This window comes from Bos mutus, chromosome 3 (assembly GCF_027580195.1).
Source record: "Bos mutus isolate GX-2022 chromosome 3, NWIPB_WYAK_1.1, whole genome shotgun sequence".
Lineage (NCBI taxonomy): Eukaryota > Metazoa > Chordata > Mammalia > Artiodactyla > Bovidae > Bos > Bos mutus.
This window is the reverse complement of record NC_091619.1, coordinates 74644606-74654099: the sequence shown is the minus strand read 5'-3', so window position 1 is coordinate 74654099 and position 9494 is coordinate 74644606. Positions and strand designations below refer to the sequence as shown.

The following is a 9494-nucleotide window of genomic DNA, read 5'->3' as shown; positions in this document are numbered from 1 at the left end:
TCAGGCTTTGCTGTTTCCACATCTACTTCCTGATCAGATGCTTGCACTTCCAGAGATTAAAAAGTAACTGTAGAGAAGAAAGGAAGGGGCTGTAGTAGAATCAAGCAGTCATTCCCTGAGAGGCCTCCTGGATAAGGAGAATTTCCTTGCTTTTTTAAGTCAGCTGCCAAAATTCGTTGCTTCGCTCCTATTCCTAGAGCTTCGGTTGTTCTTTCACGTCCCAATTCCTCAAGAGCACTGGGCGACAGAGTTATGGAGAAACGCCTGCAAGGAGGCTCAGCTGTACAAGGAGAAAGGGAACCAGTGTTACCGGGAAGGGAAGTACCGGGATGCTGTAAGTGGGTACCATCGAGCTCTGCTGCAGCTGCGGGGTCTGGATCCAAGTCTGCCCTCCCCGATACCTAATCTGGGACCTCAGGGCCCGGCCCTCACACCTGAACAAGAAAACCTACTTCACACCACCCAGACAGATTGCTACAACAACCTGGCTGCCTGTCTCCTTCAGATGGAACCAGTAAACTATGAACGGGTGAAAGAGTACAGCCAGAAAGACCTGGAGCGGCAGCCTGATAATGCCAAGGCCTTGTATCGGGCTGGAGTGGCCTTTTTCCACCTGCAGGACTATGACCAGGCCCGGCACTACCTCATGGCTGCTGTCAATAGGAAGCCAAAAGACGCCAACGTCCGGAGGTACCTTCAGTGGACACAGTTGGAACTCAGCAGCTACCATCGGAAAGAGAAGCAGCTCTACCTGGGCATGTTTGGTTAAAAGAAGAAAGATACTCCTCCACTTGAACTTAGATGAACCATTAGAGACCCATCAAAGGGAAACCTGAGCCTCAGCAAGAGAAATTACCCCCACACCTCTGACTGAGGTGAACTTCTGTTTTGCTTCTAGTGCTGCACAAACTCTTCTATCACTTACATAGTCTGTGTTTTTGTTTCCCCATCTTTCTATTTATATGGCTTTTAATATATGGTATTATATATCAGAAACATTTGCCTTGAGAAATACAACCAGAAAACACTCATCAGTTATAGGTAGATTAATCATAGCTCTGGCATAGATTTTGATGATAGATGTTGGTAGATGTAGTCATATACAACGGATAAGGCTTAGCAGAAGATGAAGTAATAAGGACAGGCAGAAAGGAATGTTTTCCCTTCGTTTCCTCAGATTTCTAAAGCCAAAATGGGAAGCCCTTACACAGGTCACAAACTGGCAAATACATACTGTGAAACTAGACAATAATAAATTGGACCCACATGCCTCAAAATGAAAGATTTAAAAGTAACTACTTCATTAATTCCTTTTTCTTAATGTTCCACTTACATTGAGATTCTTTATCCTCCACAAAAGTATCTAGTTCCTCTTGTTTCTCTTGATAATTTCTAACTATTGTAGCCTTGCTATTGCTCACACTCAGATCATTAATGTAGTATACTTATTTTTTTTTTTATTAAACCCTTCTGTCTTAAAACCCCTGGAGTCAAGCATCTAAGTATATATTTTATAACCTTTCAAAAGACCTCATGCCAGAAAACTTGTAAACGCTTGAATTTTTAAGTTGCATACCTATAGGATGCTCATTTCTCTAAGAAAGGCAAGAGTTTACCAAGTCTTCTAGAAACAATGCGACAAAGAGCAGGATAGAAATATAGATCTGTTTTTTACCTGTCACCTTGTATTTTGTAAGAACTCCATTCCTTAAAGAGGAGGGAAACAGTGAGGAAAGGTTCTCTTTCCTTTGTGCCTTTTAAGCACCGACAGAACTTTCTGGAAGCTTTGTTGGGCACAGGTGCAGGCTGCAGATCTGGTACAGCCATGGCTCCGTGGGAGGCTTCTCAACCGAGCACCTTTATCATTCTGCACACTTATTCTAATGTCCACAATGTATGAGTTGTACAAGAGTAGATGAGGCCATAATAGCTCTGCCTCTATATTTATGAATGAAAGGAATAAGGACATGTCATTAGCCATCATATAAACACAGTTTACAGACAAAAACTTCTTGGTCTTGCCAAGTGTACATGAGCTCTTCTCTCTTAATCAGTAATGTGTCTCTCTTGATGAACTAGGCTCCTCTTTGTATCTCCCTGTACTCTTAAATAGTACAACCATCAGCTTATAACAAAAAGTCTTTATACCAAATAGTCTTTTAAGTCCAAGGACACAGCTAACAAAAGAGGAATATTTTATTCCTCTTCCAAGCTTCTTAAATTTCTAAGCCTAGACTGTTGCCAAATTATGTCATGGTTGTGTGTTATCTTTGTTTGGGGCTGGTTTTGCTTCCTGATTTTCTCTTTTTTCCCCACTAAGACTTGATGTTATAGTAAGCTATGTTCTGTATCAATGAGGAAAAAATAAAGCTGATATTTAAAAATGAAAAAAAAAGAAATTGATACCCATATCATGAGAACAGAGGGAGTCACTGAAATATTTTACCCAGGAGAGTGATATGATCTGATCTGCCTTTTATTAAGACCACTCTGATTACATTGTGGACAATATGTTGGAATAGCAGACTTGGGCAATATAAACTAGAAAGTGACCAAATAAGTGAAGGTAGTTGATGAAGGGGAATGGGTTGGCAGGGGGGTGGGGAGTGGGAGGATATGAATGGTCAGATTCAAGAACTATTTCAGAGGAAGACTGATAAAACTCTGTGCTTGGTGAATGTATGGAGAAATAAAAGGCAGAACAAGGTTTGCCAGAAGGTTTCTGACTTGAAATATGGTACAGTTCAACGAGATAATGCACACTCTGTGTGATATTTTAGCAATGCAGAAAAGGAAAAGCATGAATTTAATATAGTTATTAAAAGAAAGACATTATTGGGAGTTGTGATAGTTTGAAAGCTTTATAGGGAAATGAAATGAGTTGGAATCTGAATGACAGCCTATGTATGGAGAAAGTGTAGAAGATGGAGAGGTCACTTCTGGTGAAGGGAGAGAGTGAAGACAGTAGGAGAGGCACATGTTAGAAGGATTTTCTGACTCCTACACCATTTCTGCTGGATTTCATTTTCCCAGAAGGAATCTCATTTCCTTGAGTAGAGCCATGTGCCGTATTGTGATACCTGTACACTGGCAGTCCACTGAAGAGAAATCTCAGGAGTACCAGGACCCAGATGCTCTTCTTCATGTTCACCTTTCATTACAAGGAGCCAAAAAAGAAGGCTTTGTAGCAGCCAGGTGCCAGAAAACTACACTACACTGTAGTACTACACATTGGCTGAGTGATGGGGCATTGACAAACTATATTTTGTATTGAATATCACTTCCAGGGAAAACCAGTCTTACTGGTGACCACAACTGCACCAAAACCTTTCTTAGGTATTCCTGTGCTGCTTTGGGTATTCTGCGGGTGTAGTCATGTTATTTAAAAACAAGAACTGATTCTAGTGATTTTTGTATTTTGCTTTTCATCTTTGGTAGCCTTTATTTTTCAGCCTGTTTTAATATGAGAAGCCAGTTAGCTGCTTGAGGGCTAATTGTTTGAAAAATACAAATAGTGGCAATTCTGGGAAGGCGTACAGACTCACGGATTGCATGAAATGTCAAGTTACCATGTGTGATTAAAGTCACAATGAAAACTAATTACTATGTACTGAACCTCACTGGGTTCTAAGTTCTTCAGGTATAAAGCAAGAAAAATAGGTATAAGCATTTTTTTAGCTAAGTACTCTGTAGAAATATTAAGCAATACCAAAGCTGATTCTCAGGGAGTTTGACTTCATGTCTAATTGTTCAGTTAATACCTTCTACCTCAGGTAACTTATTTCCTCTCTCCTATCTCTGTGAAGTTAGAGAACAGCTAGGTTATATCCTTTCCAAAGCCCCATATGTAGACCTCTCTTCCAGGTCTGAAAGCATTAGTAGCTCAGTTGTATCTGACTCTTTGCAACTCCATGGACTGTAGCCCATCAGGCTCCTCTGTCCATGGAATTCTCCAGGCAAGAATATTGGAGAGGGTTGCCATTCCCTTCTCCAGGGGATCTTCCAGGCAGAGGCTTTATATTTGAGCCACCAGAGAAGCCCCCTTCTAAGTCTAACTGTATCCTTCTGTCATTGCAGTGTGATACACTGGACCTCCAATGGAGTGTTACGTTTTCTTTCATCCTCTCTTATTCTCTCCCTAATTTTTTTTTTCTTTTTGTTATTTGGTAAAATCAAATCATCATGTTTGATTTCTGTGTTTCCAAAGAAACTGTTTCATTGTGATAAATTTTGGTGGTGTTGTTGTCATTCATTCACTAAGTTGTATCCTACTCTTTGTGACCCCATGGACTGCAGCACACCAGGCTCCTCTGTTCTCCCCTTTCTCCCGAAGTTTGCTCAAATTTGTGTCCATTGAGTCAGTGCTGCTATTTAACCATCTCATTCTCTGCTGCCCCCTTCTCCTTTTGTCTTCAATCTTTTTCAGCATCAGGGTCTTTGCCAATGAGTCAACTTTTCAGATCAGGTGGCCAAAGTATTAAAACTTCAGCATCAGTCCTTCCAATGAATATTCAGGGTTGATTTCCTTTAAGATTGACTGGCTTGATCTCTTTGCAGTCCTAAGAGTGAAGGACAGGGAAGTCTGGTGTGTTGCAGGGCATGGGGTTGCAGAGTCGGACATGACTTAGCGACTAAACAACAAAATTGGATTTCTAGGTTTTTGCTTGAGCATTTAAATGAATATTATACTCTTCCTTAAGACTAAAAGAGGAATAGTTGAGTAGTAATGGATATATCAAGAGTTCACAGTGAAATCTGAGATGCTATAAGATCTTCATCTTCTCCATAGGGGTTAGTTGTTTGTTTATCCTTCCCTCCTGAGCACTTCCTTACCCTGAAGGAACTTGCTCAGTAGAAACAGAATTTCAACCAAAGCAGTCATATTCCAAGGTCTATGTTCTTATAAATACTACTTTCATCTGCAAATGGAAGTTCTGGTAAATGTTATTTTCTTGATTTCTTTATATGCCCAATGATATTTTAGTGCTCCGTGTAGACAGATGGTACTGGAAGCTTCTCAGCTAACTTGGCTTCAACCATTCCCTAACCATCCTATCAGAGTCATTCCTCTTAAAGGAAAATCAGATCATGTCCCTTCTATACTTAGGACCTTTCAAGAGGTCTGCATTACCACTGGATAAAGTCCAAGTACTTTAGCACAGCAATAAGATCCCACACACTTGCCCCTGCCTACTTCTGTGTCAACATCTGCCACTCTCCCCTTTCATCTGTGCTCTAGCAGTAGCAAGCTGTTTACTGCTTCTTGTCAATTGCATACTGTTTCGTGCTTCCCTTTCTTCACACAGGCTAACTCCTTTACTTGGAGCGCCCTTCCTTCTTTCATCTGGTAAATTCCAAGTTTCCACCACAACCCTGATAGAGCATTGCTTTCTTGTGATGCCTCAGACAGGATATTCTCTTTTGTACTTTTTTTGAAATTCATGTATAAGTTTAAAATTTTTGTATATATCACATCATGTTGTTCATTTGTTAGGATCTGTCTTCCACTTGTGATTGTATGCATCTTGCTTACTGTGTACTCAGTCACTTCAATTGCCTCCAACTCTGTGACCCCATGGACTAAAGCTTGCCAGACTCCTCTATGGGATTCTCCAGGCAAGACTACTGGAGAGGGTTGCCATGCCTTTCTTCAGGGGATCTTCTTGAGCTAGGGATTGAACTGGCATCTCCTGCACCACAGGCCAATTCTTTACCCACTGAGCCACCTGGGAAGCCCTTGCTTATTGTAGAGAGAGAATTAACTCACCCTAGTACAATGACATTTGGCTAAGTCATTTGACATCTGTCAGGATGGAAACTGGCAGCCACCCATCTTTCCCCCATGGTGAGAACTAATAGATGGTCAAAAGTTCTGCACCTACTTCTGCTGCCCCCCTCTCCCCCCATAAATCACATATAAGGCAACCCACCCTGCCCCTCTTCTCTCCCCTACCACCACCAGAACTTAGTCTGCCCTGGCAACATTTAAAAAGATAATAGGGAAAGAAGGATATGTATAGATATCCTTATGATCATGCACACTCTGCCTTTCTCTTTCCTCTGGGGGTGTTAAGAGTGCCCACTTGCTGGTGGATCCTGCCCCTCACTCATGGAATCCTCCTTGCTTTGTATATGCCTGTTTCAGTAATAATTTGAATAGTTTGTGGTCTCTGGTTTGAGTGTGGTGTATTTTGATATCTGATATCTTGAAAACGTAGAGCCCAGCAGCAGCCTACAGTAACATTTATGCACTGTTATGCTCAGTGCATCAGTATAAGAAGGAAATAAAGCTTGTCTGCTCAATCAAGTTAATAGAGGCCACTAGAAGAACTGCCTTAATGAAATGAACACAAGAATCATTTAAAAATTGAATTTATAAATGAGTTCTTAGGGATTTGGGGTTTTTTTTGGAAAGAATTTGAAATATTTTACTTTTTCTTAAAATCTTGATTATACTCATTTTAATTAATCAGCTCTTGATTCACAGAAAAAAAGACACAGTAAAAGCAAGTTCTGGGCCAGCCTCATTGGATTATGATGCCTCAGCTATTGAAGACCTCAGTACGCTTTTAAGTTCTCAGGTTCTGCCAGTTGGTACAAATGTAAAAAAGGAGGGGTTGGTTACTGAATCTTTTAGAACAGACTCCCCCCACCCTCTGGGCCAGAGAACTGGTTTATTAGACAAAAGAACCTTACATGTGGATTAGGAAAACTTATCCTCTTTACTTCAGGCACATGAACATCAGAAAAAGAGCTGTTCTAATAGCATTAGGAATTCTGGTTGCACTGATTCAGTTTATGGAATTACTGGATTGCTTATGAGTCATTCTCAGACAATGGAAGAATAGGTTTCTTAACAAGAGGAAGTTGTTAGTAATATTTAACCTTATGTTCACTCTTAATTGTATTCCTTATCAGAATGTTATATCTGTTTTTATATTTGTTTACCCACTTAGTGTCTTGAAGACTGTGCCCTTATTTATTTGTTACTGTGTTGTAAACCTCAGCATTAATAAGTAATTGTTAAACATTATATGCTATTGTAAATGGTACTGTTTTATTAATATGAATTTATTCCCCTTGTTGATGCTAGTGTATAGAGATAAATTTGATTTTTGCATATTTATTTGTATCCTGAAATTCTTCTAAACTAAGAGTGCTAGTAGTTTTTTAAAAATAAATCATGTTTTCAACATAAAGATCATGTTGCTATGAACAAAGACTGTCTTACTTCTTCCTTTCCAATCTAGATGCATTTTACTTCTTTTATTTTCTTATCACACTGCTAGAACTTCAGGACAATGCTGAATAGAAATAGTGAGAAATGACAGCCTCATCTTGTCCTTATCTCAAAGAGAAAGTATTGTGTCTTTCCGGAGAAGGCAATGGCAACCCACTCCAGTACACTTACCTGGAAAATCCCATGGATGGAGGAGGCTGGTAGGCTGCAGTCCATGAGGTTGCTAAGAGTTGGACATGACTGAGTGACTTCACTTTCACTTTTCACTTTCATGCATTGGAGAAGGAAATGGCAACCCACTCCAGTGTTCTTGCCTAGAGAATCCCAGGGACGGGGGAGCCGGGTGGGCTGCCGTCTATGGGGTCGCACAGAGTCGGACAGGACTGAAGCAACTTAGCAGCAGCATTGAGTCTTTCACTACAAAGTATGGCATTAGCTGTAGGCTCTTTCAAACATCCTTCATCACGTTGAGAAAATTTCCTACTTGTTGAGAGCTTTAAATCAGGAATGGAGGTTAGATTATATCAAATGCTTTTTCTGTATGTTAAGATGATCATATGAAAATTGTTTATTAGCTTGTTAATATGGTGAATTACATTGACTATAATAGAATATTAAACTAATTTTGCATTTTTGGGATAAATCAGAAAAATATACTATCATTGTACCAACTTTTAGATTCTATTTGCTAAAATTTTGAGAGTTCTGCACAGTGTTCATGGGGGAATTGGTGTATAGTGTTTTATTTCTTTTTTTGGTATTGATATCAAGGTAATGATGGAGTCAGAGAATAAACTGGAAATTTCTATCAGCTCTTAAGTTTATTGGAAAATTCTGTACAGATTTACTGTTATTTCTTCCTTAAATGTTTGGTAGACTTTACCAGTAAAGCAATTTGAGCCAGAGCTTTGTTTTTTTGAAAGGGCTTTAACTACAAAATTATTTTTCTTTAATAGGATCAAAGATATATGACTCTAGGTTATTTATTTGAGGCATTTATTTCATGCTATCTGTTTGTGTCTTTTAAGAATTTGTCTATTTCACCTATGTTAGTGAATTCGGTGGCATACAGTTGCTCATAATAATTCCATTTTATCTCTGTAGAATCTATAGTTATATTGCATCTCCTATTTCTAGTATTGTGCAAATGCACCTTTTTTCTTTTTTTAATTGATAAGTCTGGTTAGGGGTTTATCAGATTTATTGGTCTTCTCAAAGAACCATCTTTTCTATCTTTAATCTATTTGTGTCTGTATCTACTTGCTTTAGGCTGACATTGGCTCAAATATATTAAAAACAAAATCTACATTTTCTTACTTTCTTCCCCCTCATTTTATACTTTTGATGTACTCTACTACATCTTCATGTTTATCCTTTTGCTGTTCATTTGGTTATCATTTTCACATAATTTAAAACTTAAAAAAAATGTACATTGGCTTATTTAAGTGATTTACTTTCCAATTGTGATTTTTCTCTTTCCTATAGAGTCCTACTTCTTTTCTATTTAAAAAAGGCTTTTCAATATTTCCTTTAGGATAGATTTAGTATTGCCATCATCTTTTAGCTTTTGCTTGTCTGAGAAATTCTTTCTCCTGTTCTAAATGATAATCTTCCTGGGTAGAGTATACTAGGTTGAAGAGTTTTCCTTTTCATTTGAACATATCTTTCCACTCCCTTCTGTGGATGCCAGACATTTTAAATTTTACTTCATTGGTTGTTAAGTTTATTTGTATTCTTTTAAATATTATTGTACTTTATTCTGTGACTCACTGTTTTTGGAGACAGTTTGGCCTTCGTTTTTTAAGAATTTTTAGGTTGGATTGAAGCAGTGCTAAGACCAATTTTCCTTAATACTGTATTATACAATATTACTGTCCAATACTGAGTCAAGAGTCTTCCGAGAATTCTACCAAATTCTTAATGAATCACGAGGCTTTCTAGTCTGTGTGGTGGGAACAGGTACTATATACTCAATTCTGTGTGGGTGAGAGCACTGTGACCTCTAAACCACTCAGGTGATTCTCTTGGCCTTGGGTAATTTCCTAAGATAGTAGTGCTAATAAGTATTTCAGCTGAATACTCAAGGGGAACACTTTGCAGAGCTTCAGAATTCTTTGTAGATTTCCCCTTTTATGACTCTTTCCTGTGAACTCTAGACCTCTTGTTTCCCACAATTCTCAACTCCATCTCCTCAATTTGGAATTTTCTAGGCTGTATGGATATTACAGCCTAGAATCCTTTCATAGCATTAAAC

General features: G+C 38.8%; 1 pseudogene; it reads left to right on the top strand.

The window, feature by feature from the left end:
* Positions 1–252: 252 nt before the first annotated feature.
* Positions 253–2388, top strand: LOC138986076 (tetratricopeptide repeat protein 9C-like; annotated as a pseudogene).
* The last annotated feature ends 7106 nt before the right edge of the window (positions 2389–9494 follow it).